The sequence below is a fragment of the Mandrillus leucophaeus genome, unplaced genomic scaffold, assembly GCF_000951045.1.
Source record: "Mandrillus leucophaeus isolate KB7577 unplaced genomic scaffold, Mleu.le_1.0 Scaffold333, whole genome shotgun sequence".
Classification (NCBI taxonomy): domain Eukaryota; kingdom Metazoa; phylum Chordata; class Mammalia; order Primates; family Cercopithecidae; genus Mandrillus; species Mandrillus leucophaeus.
Genome location: NW_012103510.1, coordinates 1,035,140 through 1,057,938, shown reverse-complemented (window position 1 = coordinate 1,057,938; position 22,799 = coordinate 1,035,140). Strand labels below are relative to the sequence as shown.

Here is a 22,799-nt window from a genome sequence, read left to right as displayed (position 1 = left end):
ATGCAGGCTTTTCTGGATGGAGCAACATTGTCCAAATTCTAAAGAGAAGGGAAGAGGCTGCTCTGCTGTGTTCCAGTGCCAGCATCCCTCTGGGCATGTGCCTGACCACAAAAGCTGTGCTCACGCATGATGAACACAGCCCTCGGGGCTGGTTTTGTGGAACTGAAAATGCATCTCATCTCCTAAAATTGAGAATAGAATATGACCAGGAATGAACATGCCTCTTGAATAACTGAGGGAGAAGGAGGTAGGAGGAAGGAAAGAGGAAAAGAGAGGGTTGGGGAGAGGAGATACAGAGAGAAGAAATGCAGAGAGAACTGAGATGAAAAAATAGAAGAAACAAAGACCAAGTGCCTGAGGGACTGGTGAGAAAGCAAAAGAAAGTGGATGAGAAGGGAGGCAGGGGAGCTGCAAGCCTTCAGTTCTTGTACCTTTTAGGATGTAGGGACACCTAGAGAACAGCCCTCAGTAAGATCTGGAAAGAAGAGCCGTCACCACAGACTTAGAAAATAGGTGTATTTAAAAAAAAAAAAAATCCAAAATTCCTATAGCTCATAAACATATGTGTGTGTTGAGCAGGGCAGATTTCCTCTCCTAACCTCTTTTTTGTCTTTCAGAATAGTAGGTTATTTCCCTCTGTCCTGAGTTCTGCTTGAAAAATTGAGAGTTCTAGAACGTTGCAAAAGCTCCTCTATTGTTCTGAGATGAGCATTTTTCTGGGATGAACTGGGCAGAGGTTTGACTGGCAAGCAGGGAGTGGGACGCCTGAGCTCCAGGTATACATTTCATCCAACAGTCTCATGGTGGTCGAAGGAGATCCCCAGATGCAAAATCAAAGCTGCTTGGATTTTCATTTCTTCCCCATCTAGGAAAAGGGCAATGGAATCAAAGCCTTTAAAAAACGTAGTAAGAGAAAGACTCTCTAATTAATCAGAACCTTCTGGCAACCAGCGCTTTAGCCCATCTATTGAGTAATATTTTATCAGTGTCTTTAGTAAAGGACCTCAAGATGCATGAGACATTTTTGGTTGTTGAAATAGAGTGTCTTCTAAATCATCAAGTAAAAGAGAAATTCTGCTCAGAAGGCTTTTGCGTGGTACCCAACATTTGTTGAGGCTTACTATATTACATGCATTACCTTGCTAAATCACCACATTAGAACACTTACAGGTAAGTCTTATGATTATAATCATTTTATAGTCATATAAACTGGCATGTAGAGGGTAGGATATCCCCCAGGGTTACAGCTAAGGATTGGACAAGCTGAGATTTGAACCCCAGCATGTTCATCTGGCATGAGAAGACTTGTGCTTAATCTCCAAGCTATACCACTTTCTTGCACAAAGATGTGTGTTTGCTGAGGAATAAATATGAAGATAAACAGAACAGAGATACTCTAAGGGAGCTCGGAGTATTGTCTAGCATATGGGAATAACTTGTGAGTAAATAAAAAGAGAAGAATGGAAGGTGGTGCCATGCAAGGAGGTATCCAGCCTCGGAGCACTACTTTGTGTTGAGTTAAGCCACTTCATCATCTCATTTTAGTGCAGAAGACAGACAGAAAAGAAAGAAAGTCTCATTCTCAGGGAGAGCTTTCTGGAAGTGAGGGAAGGAGTGGTATATGTAAGCCAGGCTCTTAACAGGTGAATAGGAGTTAATCGGAAGGAGGTCCAGATGGGAAGGAGACTCAGATGGGAAGGAGGCTTCAGAAAGAGGAAACAGGATGTTCAGAGGCATGGAGTCACAAACACCATGCACTCTTTCAGGGATTAGAAGCAGTTATAAAAGCCCAGAACATTCATTGAAAGAGGATGTGTGGTAATAGTTCAGGCAGAAGAAGTAGGCAGGAGTCAGAGTTTAAATGGCCTTGTGTGTAATATCAAGAGTTTGGACTTACTAGGGCCTTCCTGAATCTGCCTTGTTCAGAAGCATCATATAAACATCTGTAAGGCAGGATAATAAGACTGGTAGAAAATGAAGTTATTGACACCAAGCAAAATAGCCTTTTATGCACAGCAGGAACAAGCAGAAACACAACTTCAATGTGGTGAAAGCTGAGTTTATTAAAAAGGAAGGCTTATATCACTGTTTTCTTAAAGGATGGCATCCCAAATCAGCAGACTTCTTTTTTTCTTTTTATTTCTTCCTTCAACTGAGCTTTCCTTAAACTGATGATTTGTGATTCACCTGCAGAACAGGAGCTTAGGATGGGGTAGATGGCATATTATTTTGAGAGCTGAGGGTGGCAGGGGGTGATCTGGCCAGGCTTTGAGCAATCCTTTTATGTTTTAAGAACATCATGTCCGCCCACAAAGATAGGATCTTGACAGCCACCCTCTAGGCAAAATGTATTGGACCAAAGAGAGACAAGACACATGGCTTAAGTTAGTTTAAACCGATTCTCTTTACCAGCAATGTGAATAAAATAGGAACTCAGAGATAACCACATAGTCTCTGTGAATGGGAGATTTTGAAGGACATGGTAAAAGCTTAGACACTCTGGAACAATTGTATTTTTTATATAGACTAAGAAGCAAAAAGAATTGCTGTGTAAAGAGAAGAGTCATAGATGCTCAGAGAGAAGCAGAGATGAGTGGGAGCACTGCCTCGACTCCTAGTTGCTTTCCCAGTTTTTGAGAGCAGTTTCCTCCTGAGACTCAAATATATTCCTCACCTTGGGTTCCATGAGACATTCATATTCTTCGTAAATCTATATTTTTTTGCTTGAGCTTTCTTAATTTGGTTTCTGTTACTTGAAACCCAGATAGTTTTGACAGTACCTAAATCAGAGTCCCCAACTGCTAGTGGCCACCAGGAATTATAAAGACTAAGGAGATATGAAGGAGGAGAGGAGAAAAATTCTCAAGTATTAATATTACTGAAACAAGTCACTTGTCTTTTGTTTTCTTCTGAGACGGAGTCTCATTCTGTTATCCGGGCTGGAGTGCAGTGGTGTGAACACAGCTTACAGCAGCCTCAGCCTCCTAGGCTCAAGAAATCTTCCCAGCTCAGCCTCCTGAGTAGCTACAGGCATGCACCACCATGCCACATTACTTTTTATTTTTACTATTATTATTATTATTATTATTATTATTATTTTGTAGAGACAGAGTCTCACATTGTTGCCCAGGCTGGTCTCAAACTTCTGGGCTCAAGCAATCCTCCTGACTTGACCTCCCACAGTGCTGAGATTACAGGCATGAGCCATTGTGCCTTCCACTCCTTTCTCTAAATATCATGAACACACCCCATCTCTAGGACCTTTTTTCCAACTTGGCTTGCCAAATACTCCTCAAATGCCTCATTGATCAATCTGGTGCTGAAACCATGGCTAAAATGTAATGGCTGAAGCTATTGGTTTCATCACCATGAATAGTCCTCATTAGATTGTCTTCCTCCTCCAAGAAGCTTTCTTAGACCCCTCAGCCCTCCCATATCCCTTCCTCCCTGCTCTTTGAGTGAACTTCACTTGCACGTGTATTACTACACTTACAACAGTTAGTCTAGAGCCTTCATTTAATTTGTACAGCTATCTCCCCCTGCAGATGGTGAGTCATTTGAAAAGAGGATCACATCTTACTTGCTTCTATTTCTCCCATAGTTATTATTACAAAACCTTAAAACTACAAGCCTTTCAATGAATGCCTTAAAAAAAAATTTTAGGGGAAATTTTCACCAATGAATGTGGCTCATGTTGAGATATGATTTTCTCAAACCCCTTGTGACATCATTTTAAGGAAAATGGAGTGAATTCTATGAATGGGGCTTCAGTTTGGAGCCTGCAGCTTCCCCCACATTAGTTTATGTTTAGAGATGTGCCAGTTCATGGGAAAAAGAGGAAACAGTTGCTTCAGCCAGGGTGCAGAACCCAGGATCTCCCGTGGGGGATGGCAATCCTGATGCTATCTCTTCTCTCTGGACCAGCCTGCACATTCTTTCTTTTATACCACAATGAGATGCAGATTCTAGAACTACCAGCTGAGATTGACTGAAAGGATTCACCTGACTACTTCAAATATTAATAGCCAAACCACATACAGACGCAACACACATTTCAGCATCTGCCTAAAGATGAAATCTTCAAGCAGCTGAGTGACTCTGAGCCTCAGGGCCAGTGTTAAGGCCTTTTAACCAAATTTCTCTCCCAAGCCACCAGTGCAATGAAGGAAAATAAGGTTGTCCACAGTGAAATCCATTGCCCTCTTCAGAACACAAAGGAGGGGTCATCTGTGGAGAAATACAAAACCAAGGAGTAAGTCAACTGAATTTTTAATCAAATGGGCTCTGCTATGGTTTGAATGTGTCCCCAAAGTTTGTGTGTTGGAAATTTGGTCCTCAATGCAGAAGTGTTGGGAGGTGAGACCTTTAAGAGGTGATGAGGTCGCAAGGGCTCTGCTCTCATGAAGGGATTAATACCTTTATTGCAGGAGTGGGTTCCTTATAGAAGGATGAGTTCAGCCTCTCTTGAGCCCATGTGATGCCTTCTGCTAGGTTATGACAAAACAAGAAGGCCCTTACAAGATGCCAGTACCTTGATCTTGAACTTCCCAGCCTCCAGACCTGTAAGCCAATAAATTTCTGTTCTTCATAAATTCCCCAGTCTCATGTATTCTGTTACAGCAACACGAAACAGACTGAGACAGGCTCTCCCAAAAATGTTCGATGTTTCTCACTTTCCTGTAGTACAGACATGTCACAACCTTACAGGAAATAACATCTGGCTTATCAAACGGTGGTCCTAATTTGTTAGTATTCTCTGTTCCTGAAAGAAAGGAAAAGATCATCTCAGAGTTTGTGTTAAAGTTTTAATTTTAAGCCCCATCCAGAATCTTTCCAGAGAATCTTCCATAACAAAGCTTTCAACTTAGGCTCTAAGAAAATTGTAAAGGAAAATCTAAACCCACCTCTCTGAATCTTTGTGAAAAGTACAGATGCAGTCATCAAATCCTTTCCATCCTGATTAGGGCCTGCTCTGTGTATCTTCGTAGACCTTCCAGAAGCCAGAACAGGTGAAGGGTGCCCTGGGGTATGAAGAATGAACAGACATTCTAATTAACAAATATTTGTTGATTTCCTACTATGTGTTCAACCATTTTCTAGCTTCTGTGGGGGAAATAAAAGCAAATGTAAGACAAGCAGCTAAGTATTTTTGATACTCGCATACATTCCAGAATTTTCAGTTTGTGAATCTTCTCACTCAATTAATTCACTTAATACTAATAACTATTTGATGAGACAAGCAATATAAGAAATGCCTCCTTTTGATAGGTGAGGAAATTGAGGCTCAGAATGGTTAAGGTGCTTGCCCAACGTTCACAAGATGAATAAAAATGGCAAGGGAGGGAAAATTAGAATCTCAGTTTGATTCTTCTTGGTGCACTTGTCTTTCTATCCCCTATGCCTCCACTTAACCTACAGGAAAAAATGTGCTAGAAAAAATAAGGTAAGGGTATGTCTGATTGATTTCTACACTGCACAGTCCAATAGATTACATGAGAGGATCAATAATGAAGACCAGTTGTGGTGGCTCATTCCTGTAATCCCAGCACTTTGGTTGCTCAAGGATAGAGGATCACTTGCACCCAGCAGCTCAAGATAAGCCTGGGCAGCACAGAGAGACCCAGTCTCTATGAAAAATAAAGATTAGCCAGCCATGGTTGTGTACCAGTGATCCCAGCTACTCGGGAGGCTTACGTGGAAGGATCACTTGAAGGAGGTCAAGGCTATAGTGAGCTATGATAGAAAACACCACTGCACTCCAATTTTGGCAACACACTGAGCAAGACCTTGCCTCAAAAAAAGCAAAAAATGAGAAATTAGGGGGAGCCAGAGGATCATGGAAGGTTTGAAGGAGGACAAGTGTCTTGAGTTGGACCACAAAGAGTGAAGATAACATTTCCATGAAAGGATGGAAGCAACGAGAAGAAGAAAGTTTCTCAAGGACGCTGGTAGTTTCCCAGAGTGTGAGACTCAGAAAAACAAAAATGGAAAATGCTGAAGTCCATTAAGAAGAGGCTCTCAGAACACTTTTATTCTGGAACATAAACTAGTACTACCACCATGGAAAACAGTATGGAGATTTCTTAAAGAACCAAAAGTAGAATTACCATTTGATCCAGCACTCCCACTACTGTGAATCTACCCAAAGGAAAGTAAGTCATTATATGAAAAAGACACTTGCATGTGCATGTTTATAGCAACACAATTCCCAATTGCCAAGATATGGAACCAACCTAAGTGCCCATCAACCAACAAGTGGATAAAGAAAATGTGGTCTATATACAGTGATAAAAAGGAAAGAAATAATATCTTTCTCAGATATTATTGGATGAAGTTGGAGGCCATTATTCTAAGTGAAATAACTCAGAAAAGGAAAATCAAAGATCATATGTTCTCACTTATAATTGGGAGCTAATTTATAAGCATGCAAAGGTATAAGAATGTCATAATGTACTTTGGGGACTCAGCGGGGAAAGGAGTTGAGGGATAAAAGACTACATATTGGATACACTGCTCAGGTGATGGGTGCCCTAAAATCTCAGAAATCAGCAGTGAAGAACTTAATTATGTAACCAAAAACCGCCTGTACTCCCCAAAACTGTTAAAATAAAAATTAATAAATTAAAGAAGAGAAGAGACCCTCAGCGCTGAGGATTGCTTGAAGCCAGGAGGTCGGTACCAGCACAGCAAGACTGTCTCTGCAAAAAAAAAAAAAAAAAGAAAAGAAAAAATATTTGGCCAGGCCTAGTAGTCCTAGCTACTTAGGAGGCTGAGTTGGGAGGATCAGTTGAGCCCAGGAGATTGAGGCTGCAGTGAGCTATGATCATGCCACTGCACTCCAGCCTGGGTGACAGAGCGAGACCCTGTTTCAAAGAGAGAGAGAGAGAGAGAGAGACTTAGGAAGCAGGGCTAGGCAAGCCGTCTCCAGCACTCCATCCTCCAAGGTGCAGAATATGCACAATTGCCACTAGCCTTACCTTGAGTATATGCAACTTTTGTAGTGTGGTAATGACAAGAGGATGGGAAGTGGTAGCAGAGAAATTAGTCTATCTTTGATGCTAGAGAGAGAATTTGGGGATGGTTCTATTTCTTCTCTCCTGAATTTCTGTGCTAGCTCCTTTCCTTCAGGTTAGCTTTCCCAGCAACAACATTAAGGTCAAGAGGCCAAGATGAATTTTGTGGAGAGTCTGGGCCTCTCATTGGATTGGTGGAGGACCAGTTTGCAGGGTCTCTGTTCTCTGTCTTCTAGAGCTGATATCCACTGAACCAAAGGGACAGTTGAGTTGACCTTGAGGTAGAAGGGCTTGAATCACATATTCTGAGCTGCCCAGCTAGAAGAACTTATTGCTGTCATCAGAATACATAAAAAAGAGCCAAGGTCAGAAAAGCAGCAGTCTTTTCTCTACCTCCCCCACCTGACCCACTTCTCCACAATCCACCTGCTTTAGCTACCTCAGGCCTGATCCCAGTTGCCAGACTCCAACGGAGTCAGATCCTCAAATTTCCAGGAGATCGCTATCCAAACTGTCACCCCCTGATCAGAAAAGAAGGAGTTATGTAAGTAACTGACAGCACCTGAGCGATCTCTCATTTGGATTAAATCAAGTTCTTTAAATATTTATAAAGTTCTGGTATCTGAAATAGCCAGCCTTTGCCTTGCACGTGGGCTGTTGAAATATGGGCCTAGTGCATTCTAAACTGAATACTCATCTGAACAGTCATATACTTTGTTTGTGCATGAGAGTGTGTGTGACAGTGTGTGTGAGTGTGTGTGTGGGTGTGTGTATGTTGAAAAACCTATTGCATTATGTTAAATATCCCAAGGGCTCAGTGTAGAACATGACTGGAATGAATACAGGACGAGAATAACTTTTTTTCTATCTCATTAGATGGTCTGAGTTTTGAAATCTGCTCTAAAAGTGTGGTAAAGTGTGCAGTGTTGTAGATTAATGCACTGAATACATTTCTACAGTTCTTGATGTGTTTCATAAAAGGTCCATTTCAAAAGTGTGCTGTATTATAGGTGAACACTCGCAGTAAATAATCTTGTTACAGAAACCTAAGCAATTTTTACAAGGCGTATTTCTGGCTGACTGAACAATTTATTCTCCAGATGTCACATTGTATTTTTCCAATATAAAATGAAACAGCTTTTTTTTTTCCTTTTAAGGCCGACTGTGCTGCTTTGTCTGAATCTAGAACAAAGGATCAGCCCTTAAGGAGGCTGATGCGATGTTAAAGCCCATCACTCTAAAATTGACACCACACCTGGGAAGAGCAGGCAGCACCATCACTGGCTTTCCTGTTCAAGAATGACACCTGTCAATCAGGCAGGACATCCCCTTGGGTCATCCAGTCCAAGAAAACTCACTGGCTTCTTGAAAAGCCAAAGACAGCAAGAGAAAAGGGATGAGGAAAGTGAACAGAGGGGAGAAGGGAACAATAGGAAAGGGAGGAGAGGTGAGAAGAAAGAAAAGAGGGAGGAAAAGAGAAGGAGAAATTGGAAGCAAAGGTAGAGTAATGAGAGGATGTGGAAGAGCAGGTAGAGGCAGAAGAACAGGTGGGTGAAGAGAAGAGAAGACAAATGAGGGGAAGAAGAAGACAAGCAGTGTAAAATATGGTTAGAAGAGACGGGAAATACAAGAGAAATATGCAAAATTCTGCTGCCACCAGAGGCAACATTTGCCAACTTTTTTGCAGAGTGTTAAGCCCATGAAATTCTCTATGATCAAACAATTTTGGAAAACAGTAAATTTATATGTACCCTTTTTTCTTGGAGTTTCACAATGCATGATAGCAGATTAAAGGCTCTGAGAAGTCTTGCTGGAAAGAAACCGGTTTAACTTTATCAAATCCTGTGTTTCCAAGCTTATTTGAACCTTAAACCTCTTTTTTTTTTCTTGCAAAGCATCTGTGGTCCTTCTGTGGTTTGGATACATTCTTCTAAAGGTTTCTGACACATCCATCATATGTTATGTTTAGAAAAGGGGGACTATCCATGGCCTTCATATCAATATATGAAAACCAACATACTCTCCAGCAAGCTCTACTGCTATATGACCCTTATCCATGGCAAGTCCCTGGGGAAAATTATTTCTTAACATGGTATTGAATGCTGGCAAGGTGTATCAGTCAGCTTTGGCTAGGTAAGGCTACAGTAACAAATATTCCCCAACCTTTCAGTGCCTTATGGAGGTCCATTTCTCACTCACTTTATTTGTTGCTGCAGCAAAGTGAAGGCTCTATACCTCTGCTCCACGTGTTTTCTGCAACCTGAGATGCAGGTCTCATGGCTCAGGGAAAAGAACACTCTGAATGAACCGTGCAAAGTCTTTTAAAGCTTCTGCACACAGATATTGTGTGTCACATTCCACTGGCAAAAGTCAGTCACATGACCAAGTTTGAGGTCAAGAGGGCAGAAAAGTACACTTCTTCAGGGAGTACTGCAAGTCACATGGCAGTGGGTGGGGAAAGTATAAACCTCCTACAGGGAAGAGAGTGAATAAAGGAGAACAATAACACAGAAACTACATGGACGCTAGGGGAGAAAGCTATGGTCTATTGGTATGTCTGTTAGGGGCTCCTTTTTTTTCTGTCACCCAGGCTGGAGTGCAGTGGGACAATCTCGACTCACTGCAACCTCTGCCTCCTGGGTTCAAGCGATTCTCCTGCCTCAGCTTCCCGAGTAGCTGGCATTACAGGCGAGTGCCACCATGCCTGGCTAATTTTTGTATTTTTAGCAGAGATGAGGTTTTACCACATAGGCCAGGTTGGTCTCAAACTCCTGACCTTGTGATCCACCCACCTCGGCCGCCCAAAGTGCTGGCATTAGAGGTGTGAGCCACCGCACCTGGCCCAGGGGCTCCTTATTTTAGGTTCAGCCACCTCATGGTCTCAGAAGGTGAAGAAAATTAGAGAAGGTCCAGAAATGGAGTTGCTGCTGTGGTAGATGTGTTAGCAAATTAATGAATACAGGTGAGTCCCACTGCAAGAAAATTCAATACATGAAAAGTGAGTTTATATTATGGCTTAAGTGTTCTGAGAAGACAAAGGGAACTTTGCTTAGCAAAAGATTTCCCAGCAAGGGTCCATTGAACAGAGTTGTATTTAATTCGACGCATTAAATTGAGCCATATAAAATGGCCATTTTTGAGGTTAAACAAATTGTCTATCAGCAATTTCTTGTGGCTCAACCTAATACAAAAATTTAGTTTATAGGTGTATCATCAGAAATCATCATCAAGGATGGCCAAAAGGTTTCATGTTGGGTGCCAACCTTGACTGACTGAGGCTGTTGAGATTGTTTCTGAAGTGGCATCTTGTCTCAGCAGGAAAGAGTACTATAATCAATATGTGCCATCTTCCCCGAAATCAAGGCATTTATATCATGCCTTTGCCATCCCTGCTCTCTTGCAGTGGGGTAGGGGGTACAGTCCCCTTTTCAGGCCATTAGCATTTCAGTGACAGTCCCTGAAAGTAGGACAGACGACCCCCACATGCCAAACTCAAAGGATTTCTGCTAGAGTTCAAGTAGAATCTTATTGTAGGAGAGATCATGGGAATTTCCCCTCTTTGGAAAGAATTTTATTTCTGGGAATTAAAAAAAAACCCTAAAAACAATCATCTATAGGGCAGGCAAACCATGAGAGAGAAAGAGGTACCCAGGTGAAAACCATCTCCTTGGAGTTTTCTACTTGAGCTGTCTTCCACAGCAAACAGCTTTGCTTCTGCAAACACAGCAGGGTCTTTGTACTGGCTGTCCCTCCACATGGAATATTCTTCCTCCCAATAGCCACATCTCTCACTCCCTTACTTTTTTCAAGTGTCTGCTCAAATGTTGCCTGTGCAGAGACCTTCCCTGACCACTTCCCATAAAATAGTTACCCCTGTCACTCTCAGTTTCCCTTAGTTTGCTGTATTTTCCTTCAGAGGGCTTATGCCCATGACATGACGAATGATGTGGACATGTAACAGACACACAGTAAACTACTCTTGAGGGAGCAAATGAATGAATGAATGAAATCAGATCAGTAACATAGAGGTCCAACAGAATAGGAACATTTTGGAGAAGCAGCCTTTCCTATATAGATTTATTGTTGAAAAATTGAAAAGAAAAAGTTAAAAGAATTCTGAGTAGTGATTTCAAAACTATTTTTGAATCTGTGAAATTAGACTAGTCAAAAAGGAATAATCTAAAATTAGAAATAATTTCAAAGGCATGAACAATATAATGAATAACAAAGAAAAATACCCAGTGAGTGAAGTAGAAGACAAACTTGACAAAAGCAGCCTCATCTCCAAAGAGAACAAAGGGTTTGAAAGTGAAAACAAAAGAGAAGAATGATGAGCGGGCACCCTCAGGAGGTGCAGTTTAAAAGTAAAAGGAAGATCAAAAAGGAAAGAATAGAGGAAGCAGAAACAAAAAATCAAAGAAAATATTAATAGAAAACTTGTTTGAGCTAAAGGAAAGTCTGAATCTGCAGACTGAAAAGGTCTTCTGAACACCAGGCAAATTAGTAAAAATGAGTCTTTTAAAAAACTAACTTAATTTTAGGACTTACTATGTGCCAGTCACTGTGTTCGATGGTCACAATACATCATCTGATTTAATCCCCACAACCATAGGCAAGGTCATGCTATTATACCCATTTTGCAGATGAGGAAATGGAGGCCTAGAGAGGTCACGTGAACAGCCTAAGGTCACGTCGACAGCCGTCAGCCAGGTTTCAAGCCTTCCTGCCTCCCAGGCCTTGCTCTGACCATCCCACCAGTCTGCTTCTTGATGAATGTGAAGGATTCAGTACAGAATTCCAGGAAGCACACTGCAGGCCCAGGCACTTAATGGGTGCCTATAATGCCGGCAGTGAGGAAGATACGCTGCCTCCCCTCAGAGAGCTGTGTGGGCTTTGAGTTGATTTTCCAGGGGTGAGGAATTTTTCACCGAGCCATTCTGTCTCTCTCTTATCTTCCACCCTCATTGCCAGCATTTATGAGCAAGGTCAAGAGGGCAGTATTTGTTCCTAGAGGAAATCACAGTGTAGTGGTTAAGCTTGCCTTTGGAAACCAGGCTGACTGGGTTTAAATCCTGGTTATGTCACCAACTAGCTGTGTGACTTTTTAAAAGCTAATGAACTTCTCTGTGCTTCAGTTTTCTTATCAGAAAAAAACAGTAATATCCAACTCATAGAGTTATGTAAGGATTAAATAAGTTGAGACACGAAGTCCTTGGATCAGTGCCTGGCATATAGGAAGCACCCATACCTGTAAGATTTCAGTGGCTTCCTGGCTCTGATCAAGCTCTGGCCTCAGTGTCTTGAATCCACCTCCCAAGCCCCTGCCACAAGACACTGCTGGCAAGTGGATTCTGCTCCACAGAAGAGATTCTGCACCTTGTTTAACTGATTTCTAGCCAACACTATGCAACACCCCTCCAGAGTGGGCCAAAGCAAGTCCTGTGCAGCCTGGCTCTCTCTCCTTTTGCCTTCTGAATGGCCTCTCCCCCTTCACACCATTTAGTCAATGCCATTAATCAAAATCCTATAGCAGAAAACGCATGCATAAGTCCGACACATTTATTGCTATGGCAACAATTCAGGCACTTGTCCCAGTGTCAAGCTATATCAGTGGAGATAAATTCTATTGTTTTCACAGTGACAGTTTTCTCTGTGTTGGACTTAATCCATGGAAAAATATAGCCTTTCTCCTTATTTAAGAGAATGAGAGAGAGCTGGAAAGAAAAAGAAAGTGACCACTGGGTTTCTTACCCCATGCATGCAGAACTGAAATAAAATTTTTTCCTTTCTTCTAAAAATGAAGGAAGACATTCAATGATTTGCAGCAGTATCATACTGATCAATTGATCAGCAGTATCCCCATAACCAAGATTTTATTATTTGGAACCTGGAGTTCCGGGTGGAGCCAAATACATGAAGAAAATTTGCAAAATCCTGCTCTGCAATGGCTTTCACTGTCATAGCCTTTGCCAGGGCCCAGCCCTTTGGACACACTGGTGACTTCAAACTGATGCCTCTGCAAACATTGTTGGTAAATAGAAACGGGCTTGCTCATAATGCACGTTTTCCCCCTGATGAATAGCATCTCTCACCCAGAGAGATGGCCTCTTGTGTTTCGTGGAAAAGAGTGAAAGGTCTTTCCCCCATGTCTTCCCCAAACATTTTTGCCTGGAGTCTCAGGGCACAGTGGTGTTTATTTTGTATTATTATTATTTTTTGCAGTAATGTTTTTCAGCTTTTTAAAATCAGGGGTACATGTGCAAGTTTGTTATACAAAGGTATGCTGTATGATACTGAAGTTTGGCATATGAATGAATCCATAACCCAAGTAGTGAGGAAAGTACCCAATAGGTAGTTTTTCAGCCTTTTCCCCCTTCCTTCTCTCCCCGTCTATCCTCAGTGTCTTTCGTTCCCATCTTTATGTTCATGTGTTCCCAGTGTTTAGCTCTCACTTATAAGTGAGAATATACAATATTTGGTTTTCTGTTTCTGCATCAATTTGCTTAGGAAAATGGCCTCCAGCTGCATTCATGTTGCTGCAAACAATATGATTTTGTTCTTTTCTATGGCTGTATAGTATTCCATGGTGCATATGTACCACATTTTCCTTATCCAATCCACTGTTGATGGGCACCTGGGTTGATTCCATGCCTTTGCTATTGGGGATACTGTCGTGATGAACATGAAGTGCAGGTGTTTTTTGGTACACGATTTATTTTTCTTTGGGTATATTTAAACCTGGCTTCTGTATTATATGCCTTTGAAGGTAACCTACACTCACTAAACCCATATTTCAGGAAAAAGCTGATTTGCCTTTTATAACCCGTTTTGCCCCCTTTCTACACTGAATCTCTTTCCCATGTTTCCTGCCAGAATCAATGCCCAAATGTAAAAATCAATCTGAGTCTAGAAACTTCTTTGAGATTGGTGTGTCCCCAGTAACCCGTTAGGGGCTGAGGAGAATGCAAAAGAAGTAAGAAACAGCCAAGTGCAGTGGCTCACAGCTGTAATCCCAACACTTTGGGAGGCTGAGGTGGGAGGATCATTTGAGCTCAGGAGTTCAAGACCAGTCTGGGCAATATAGCAAGACCCCATCTCTCAAAAAAAAAATTAACTGGGCATAGTAGTGTGCACCTGTCATCCAAACTGTGTGGGAGGATGATGGTGGGAGGATTGCTTGAGCCCAGAATCCAAGGCGACAATGAGCTGTGATTGACCCTACTCAGAGGCTTACAGCAACACAACTTTATTCTCCTACAACTCTGGAGCCTGGAAGTCCAAAATGGGTCTCACTGGGCTGAAAGCAAGGTGTCATCCAAGCTGCATTTCCCAGTCTTTTCTAATTTCCATGACGCCCACATCCCTTGGCTTGTGGCCTAATTCTTCCATCTTCAAAGCCAACAATCTCAGTCTTATAGCACCTTCCTGTAGTGCCATCTCTCTGGTTCTCTTCTGTCTCACTTTTCCCTTTCTAAAGATCCTCATGATTACATTGGGCCCACCCAGATAATTCAGGATAATCTCCCTGTTTTAAGGTTAACTGATTAGCATCCTTAATGCCATCTGCATGTTTAATTCCCCTTTCTTTGTTATGTAACATGACATATTCCCAAATTCCAGGGATTAGGATATGGACATCTTTGTAGGGAAGGTATTATTCTGCCTACCATACTTGTAAGTTTTTTAACTTCCCTGTAAGGTAGGTATTATCCTGATTTTACAGAAGAGAAAACTCAAGGTCAAAGAATTAGTCTTACCAGGGAGTATACAGCTAAATAAATGGTGTAGATGAAAATTTCCAAAGAATTCCAAAGAATTCCACAGTATTTCCTACCTAGATCACAGTTCTTCTCTCGCTTGTTTACTCAACAGATAGTCTTTATTAAGCACCTACTATGTGCATTTCTGAGAAACATGCATATTTGAGGGCAGGGCTGAAAGAAAAACAAGGCAATGTCCCTGAAAGAAAGACAGGATGGTGAATAATTAGATTAGGAGTTGTGCCATTCCTAGACAAAGGAAACTCAGTATGAGCTAAGGTTATCCAGGAAGGCTTCTAGGATGTTGTGCTGGGCCCACATTAAAAGAAGGGTATAGAAAAATGGCTCTTTCCTTCCAGGTTCTTTGGTATGTGAATATCGGGGAAGAGGTACCCTCAACTCTTGTCCTCAGATTTGTGGGGAGCCCATCCCAGGGCAGGAAGACTTCATTCTTTCCAATCCTGGAGTTCAGAGTTGTTGTTGCAACTTCCACAGAGGCCTCAGCAAATTGCAACCAAGGTCATTTCCCCTTGGATTTAGAGTGGAGTTGGATGCTGTGTTCTGTCAATGCAGGGTGCTAGAGGCAATGACTGATAGAGCCAAAGCTCTCTATTATGTTGCATGAGACCTGCATTTCCCATGAGAAGCACAAGGCCGAAGCCTCCTTTACTTTTTATTTTCTTTCCTTCCTTTCTGTCATCTTTTCTTTTCCTTTTCTTTCCTTTCCTTTATTTCTTTCCTTTTCTTTTTTGACTTCTTTCTCAAAAAAGGAACTGGGGGCCATAGGATAGGCGTTGTATGTCCTGAGGACTCTCTTGGGCACCTCAGACATATGAATGCAGCCTATGGTTCTTCATGGGCATCTGTCTGTGGATCACATGAGCTCCTTCTGTGTTGGGTCCCGGTTAGGCCTTTGGTCTGGTGAGGCCTCTGGCCCCTTAGTCCCAGTGTGCAGTAGCAGAAGGTAAGACTGCACTACCCTGCTGGCCACATTCCTCTCCAGGTCTGGCAGAGGGGAAGTTGTTCAGGGGACACACCTTTTTGTCCTGAATCACAAAGAGGAGCTCTGCATCTGGATCAAGGCACGGGTGCAGGAGAAAGAAGTGATGGGGTATAGGGGAAGGGCCTTTGCAATGGCATTTTCTAAGCCCTGAGAATCCTCTCTCCATGAATTATGGAAGAAAGGTGGCATTCAAACATCATGTTTTCAGGACAATGGGTAAGCCTAAAAAGAGGCCCAAATAACCTGAAAGAAGAAAAAAAACCAGGTGAGAGAGGTCTAGAGTGAGAGAGGGAGGGAAGGGAAAGAACCTAGAGAAATGGCAGATAGCAGGGGTGGACTAGAGCAATGAGCCACAGGAAGGGAGGGAAGGATTCAGCAGAATCTACATAATTTTTAGATAGGAGAAGTCTAGGGAAAGCAGTCTGGCAGGAAGGAGGGCTTGAAGATGGCCTTCAGAGTGTGTAAGGCTATTCTTGCATTGCTATAAAGAAATATCTGAGTCTGGGTAACTTATAAAGAAAAGAGGGTTAATTGGCTTATGGTTCTGAGGACTGTGCAAGCATGTGACAGTAATTGGTTCAGCTTCTAGGGAGGCCTCAGGGAGCTTTTACTCATGATGGAAGGGGAAGTGGGTGAAGGCATGTTACATGGCAAAGGCAGAAGCGAGAGAGAAAGTTGAGTGGGTGGGGGGATGCCATAGTTTACAACAACCAGCTCTCGAGAGAACTCACTCACTATTGCAAGGACAGCACCAAGCCATGAGGGGTCTGCCCCCCCAACCCGAATGCCTTCCACCAGCCCACTTGCTATATTGGGGATTACAATTCAACATGAGATTTGGGCAGGAACAAATATCCAAACTATGCTACAAAGCTGTATGCAAAGACTAAGAGGTGATCAATTACCACCTCAAACAATGGTGGAGCAATAAAGATTATGGGAATATAATGGCATCTTTGGGGCCAACACTGGGTCTATTAAACTGGAATGAAGATGAAGAATGGATTGCAGTAGGCCTTGCAGTGTGAGCTGAGATGGTAAGACTGGGGCCACACTAGCAACCAGACCAACTTCAGAGAAACTGCTAGGGTTCAGAGTGGTAGGGGAACATGTGAATAAAGGGAGAAAACTCAGGGGTGGCTGTGGGGGCCTATTTGTTCTCTGGCAATCTTGTTAATTATTTCAGTGCCTGTAGTTCTAGACAGCGGGAAGTGCGAATCTCACTGTTGCACTGTATAAAACACAGTTGCCAAAATCTGCTTGAAGACTAGGGGATGTCTGTACCCTGGGGAGGAAAGGGGCCACTTAGAGTGTGTGAAGATCTCAGGGAAAGGCTAGCAAGGAACAAAACGGATTTGGAAGTGAAGGCTGAGGCAGATTGTTGTTGTTCCTAAAGCATGAAGAAAAATCCTTTGCTCTAAAGCAGTTTCCCAAATTCTGGCTGATCACGTTTCACCTTCATGGGTTAGACCACATCCCTGTCCTATACACCATGTGCATATTTCTGTACTATTCCTGATCACCTCTCTGTGTTATTTGGTTAGTTATTTTTAATTGACTTTTTGTAGTCAAATTTATTTGAAAGAAAGATGTGTATCACTTATAACTAGAAAATGAGTACCCCCCTAAAGAGAAGCTAAGCACAAAATAAATAAACTGGAAATGAAACAATGTGATTAAATGATATGTGCTTATGATTTCCACTGAAAGCTTTCCTCCTGAGATCAGATGTCTGTTTGTGGAAGAGGAATTTATTAAGAGTGGTATAGAATTATGTAAGACAAAACAGCTCTAAACAGAAACTTTCTCCATGGGGCAATTAAGAAGATTGAAAGCAAATTGAGACAGAAGTAACATCTTCGCCATCAGATTCAACGTTGCACCTGCTGTGGCGTCTAAAACCATCTCCCAAACACCAGTGGTAGCGTCCAGTATTGGGGAAGATGCTGCTGACAGGTGGTGTCCTAGCATAGTTCCCTGGAGAATGGCCTGAGGCAAAGCTTATGGGCTGGGGCTTTACTGGAGCACAAAACACCAGGACATCAAGAGTGAGGAAAAAGAGATAAGCATCAGGGAGGAAAGAAGAAAAAAAATACAAGAAGGTGCTTTACTGAGCTGGCCACAGCCTTGCAAGAAACACAACCCATTGCTTGGTCAAGCAGGACATCTCTCAAGAAACTATGGAACCCCTGCAACTTGCAACTTGTCTGTGGGAAGAAGGAAGAGGGAGGGGTTTATTTGCAGACTTTTTCCCATCTCTTTTCTCTCATTGGATAGTTTGCTTCACAAAGTGTTTACTCCTCCACACTTCTGACATGCATTCCACTCTTTGTATTCCGTGGGTCCAAACTGCTTAGACTGAGCACTGGGGGTAGAGCAAAGACAAGGACAATGGAGGTCATGCTGAAATGCAGCTTCACCCCCAGGGGAGGTGGAGGCAGCCAACTGTGTTAGGAGATGGGGTGATGGTGGTGGAGACTGAGGCACCTCCATATCCTCTACCGTACACTAACAGGCTCAGTAAGTAATGTGGGAAACCCCATCCCATGCTGAAACTTTCTGTATCTGAGCCGTTCTATCACCTCCGTTCCTTCTTTTGTAGAGTGAGAGACAGGACAGGTAATGCAGGATTTCCATCCTGTGGATCTGTGGATCTAGGAAGCAGGCAGAAGCAGGAGCGAGTGAATCTAACAAGACATGTCCACTCGTTCCTGCACCAGTGTTGATGAAGGTCTACAACTTACTGAGTTGAAATGAAAATTTATGGCAAGAGGAAATGGGGAGATATATAATTAGCCACAAACTGTGATTTGGGAAAAAAACAACATACTTGCTTTGCCACAACTTTCTGAAACTGGGAATCAGGGAACAAATTCAGAGCTGGAAGGTGATGCTAAAATCACCTCCTCTAACTCCTTCATTTTATGGTAGGAGAAACTGAGTCCCTGAAAAATAAAGATCTGTGCACACAATCACAGGCACAGCTGAGACATGAACCCAGTTCTACCAACCTGAAAGTCAGCACACACACCACTCAGGCACACTGCAGCCACAAGAATAATGACCTTCTCCATCGCACCATGAAATGGCATGGCACTTACCAGAATTACATCTCCAGCTTACTACTTTGCTTAATAATGTATTTAAGTGGAGTTACCATTAAAAGTCCATGATATAGAAGCAAGAAATTAGAAGATGGGGTAATGGTGGTGGTGGCTGAGACAACTCCATCACTCTGACTTACTCTGTTTACTCCGTTCCTAGCCTACCATTCTATCCAATATACTGCACTGATTTAAATGATATGTATTTTCATATTATATATATATATATCACAGTGTATCTACAATGTGTGTACACATGTACACACTATTATAGTAATAGACATAGATGTAGATACATACACAAACACACATACACACATACACACGTGTTTTAAATTGTCAGAATGTTCCTGCTCATGGGCCAGTCTCTTTCACTCACCTCCACGACATTGGAAAAATCGCTCTTTGGGGAACATGGCATTATACTGTGTATTCTCCCCGGCAGGTTTACATTGGTTTTTTTTTTTTATTGGTTCGGTTTGGTTTTCCATTTCTTTAACTGACATTTTAAAATGTGCATTTATTTTTCTTTTTGTGAAATGCTCTTTTGTGGAAATGAAACTGTGTTTGCATAACAACTAAGATCTTTGTTTTAAAATTGTTGTTGTTCTAAGGAAGTTTTGTCTCTGGGGAAAAGAATAAATTCACGAAACAAGCCCAAATAGAGAGCTGAATGGGGGAGCGGAGTTAAAGGGGAGCTGTGTGGAGAGGAAAATGAAGAAGAGTTTGTTTTACTTTAAGATATTACAAATACGCAGCAGTCTTTTCCGTTAGAGTGGGGAATGGGATTTCATTCTGGTTCCAGTGCTGGTATGGAACTTTCTGTTTTGCTCTGCTCAAGGAAGCAACAAGATGTCAAAATGCTGTGGATACAGGGTTGTGTAGTAAAAGGGGAACTTTCTGAGGAGTCAAAAGAGCTAAATGCTAGCCCTCACCAACCCTAATCCTCAAATTTTCAGGTGCAAAATTGGGAATAACAATACCTTTCCAGTCTCACTGGGAACTTTTGCATCAGAATTCCGTTGTAGGGGGGAAATATATATTGGCAAAACCAGAAAAATTCTCTCTCTCCTGGAATTACCTGTGCTCAAATTGGGGAAGTCCATTACCTTCCCAAACTCCACAGTGGACCTTTATCCATTGGAGGTTCTGTCAATCCATCTCCATCTCCCATTTCCTCTGCTGCAGCAAAGGTTAGTCTCCATCCTCCAAAGGTTCCTGCTTCCCATTCCATGATGCAGAGAATTACTAGGAAACAGCTGTCCCAAGAGGAGTTGTATTTCTCACTTCCTTGGCAATTCAAGAGGGATCATGTGGGTTCTAGCCAATGGAATGTGAACAGAAGTGATGCCCACCACTTCCAGATGTAACGCATTAAAAAGAGGCAGAAATGCTGGGTGCAATGGCTCATGCCTGTAATCCCAGCACTTTAGGAGGCCAAGGTGAGAGGGTCACTTGAGCCAGAAGTTTAAGACCAGCCTAGGCAATATACAGAGACCCCATCTCTACAAAAAATTAAAAAAAAAAAAAAACAATTAGCCAGGCATGATGCCATGCACCTTGCTTATGTCTCAGCTATTCGGGAGACCAAGGCAGGAGGATCACTTGACCCAGGCTTTCAAGGTTTCAGTGAGCTATGACTGTGCCACTGTACTCCAGCCTGAGCAACAGAACAAGGCCTTGTCTCTAGAAACAAAAACAAAAAACTCTTTACCCCAGGAATATAGAAGACCTATAGTGTAAGTTTGGGAGCTACATGTTAAGATGCAGAGGTATCAGACAAAAGAACCTAGATCCCTGAATTACCCCTTGAAAGTAAACCTTCTAATTAGAAACAACCAAAATGGACTATTATGTAAGTTGGAAATAAACTTGTGCTGTGTTAAGCCAATACAGAAAATTGAGGTTATTGTCTAGTATAGCAGCTGACATTCCTTTCATTAATATCACTTTTGAGAGGTTCCATGATTTCCTTTTGGGAAATTACCTTGCCCATTGTATGTCACCTGGATGAGATAGCAAATAAGGTGCTCATTTCCCATGATGGAAGCCAAAAAGACCCTATCTTTCCTCTCCCCACCTCAGCACAGCCAGGGAGCCATCAGGGAACATGACTTAAACTCAACCAATCTCATGGTCTGTCAGGAGAGAGTGAAACCAGGAGAGAGGTATTTTTGTGGGTGGAGGTGGTAGTAGTTTCTGGCCACTGTGTTCTACAAGATACTTTCTGTAATTCCTATTTTCCAGCCCTTCAGAGTTGTCCTGGTTCCTGTCCATTTCTAATCAAGCTCAAAGCTCTCAACAATTCTGTGAGCTTCTGATATCCTTCCAATAAATTTTCTCTTCTTAAGTTAGTTGGACTTAGTTTCTTTTGCCTATGATTAGGATGTTCTAGTTAATACTAGACCCTCAAAAGAGCAAACACCAAAAATAAAATTTAAAAGAGCCCATGTTCCAATAGGTAACTTCAAGACTGAGTTTGGTAAACAATGTTCATGGCAAACCTAGATCTCTCAAAATATAAATATGCTTTACCTAGATGTCCGCTTGAGTTTTGCAGGAGTATGGTGCGGGATAGGGAAATTAGGAAAGAATTAATGGTGTGGTTTTCCATAAGTTGCAAGAAATATAAAGACAGTGTAGTCAAGTCAGAGAAACTGTGATTGATTTATTACATTAGGGTCCATTAAAAGTGTTCTATTGCCTTTTAAAAACCATCTAGTCATTAAAAAATCTTTGCGAATACGGTTTCCAACATCATTATAAGGGATTCTTGACAGCTCTTCATTTTTAATGGCGCTGTTATAAACAGACTCCATAATGGTTCTGCTTAGTGGGAGGCTGGTCTGGAGGCCAGTAACTGAAGGAGTCCGGGCTTACGTGGTGGCCCTGTGCAAAGATTAAGTCTGAAGCTAATTTGTGCAGAGTAATTGAAGAACTTCAGTTTTGCGGTGCAATACTGAAGGAACTTTATAAAAGGGGCTAGAATACCAAACAGGGCTCTAAAATGTATTTTCTCCTGTAAATCTGAAAGAAAAGAACAAACAACTGAAGTGTCAGATTGTTCTTAAACGTCCAACAGGAAGAAATGGGACTTATATGCAATTCAGATTGGAAGGGAAAGACTGTGCCTCAGGCCAACTGAAGGGAAAATGCTAGTTTTCTAATTTGTAGCAAATGGAGATGAGCTCTCAGCTGGTTTGGCCAGGGTCCCCAAGAGATCAGGCAGCAGGAGGTGGGAGGGAGGCTGCACTTGGGCCACTGCTGCTTCCCTCTCCTCTGCCCACTACCCACCCTAGGGAAAGTATAAGAAATACAGCCTGCATCCTCAGGATATGGAAATGCCCATTGCACCCGAGAAATGAATGCAGACTCCAATCACTTGCACCCAATTCAATTCCACAAATGTTTACTGAGCACTTACTATGTCCCTGGCACCATGTCAGACATTGTGGGGATATGGAGATGTGTGTCATCAGAACTAGTTTGACCAGTTTGACCAATCAAGACCAAAGGGAAACTTGAGCATGGGTGGTAACAGAAGTGCTGAAGGGATTAGGGAAGATGTCTATTATTTGTACCTGCCCAGCATCCCCTCTTCTGGAAACAAAAACCTTACTTTCTTTAGATGAAATGCCTTTCCACTCAGATGAGGCTGACTCCTACACCACCCTACTTCATGCTCTGGCTGCAGAGCTGGGCACATGTTCCAGGTCTGAACAATCAGAACATCTTCACTCTCCTGGCCTTAGTGGTCAGCTCAGGCATGGACACTTGACCCAAGCCAGGACAATGAAACTCAACTCCAGCACTTTGGCTGGAACTATTGAAGTTCCTATGGAAGAGGCGTTGAGTTTTCACCGGGGTTATGCAGCCAATGGATGCAAACTTGGAGTTTCTGGTAGGTGTGTTGTTCCTA

The 22,799-nt window shown here is 42.3% G+C and overlaps 1 long non-coding RNA gene across 1 annotated transcript; it reads left to right on the top strand.

The window, feature by feature from the left end:
* The first annotated feature begins 373 nt into the window (after positions 1-373).
* On the top strand, positions 374-4,592 carry LOC105545619. The gene is made up of 2 exons (XR_001006952.1): positions 374-1,170; positions 4,492-4,592. It is a non-coding gene; the product is annotated as an uncharacterized LOC105545619 (long non-coding RNA).
* Positions 4,593-22,799: the final 18,207 nt, after the last annotated feature.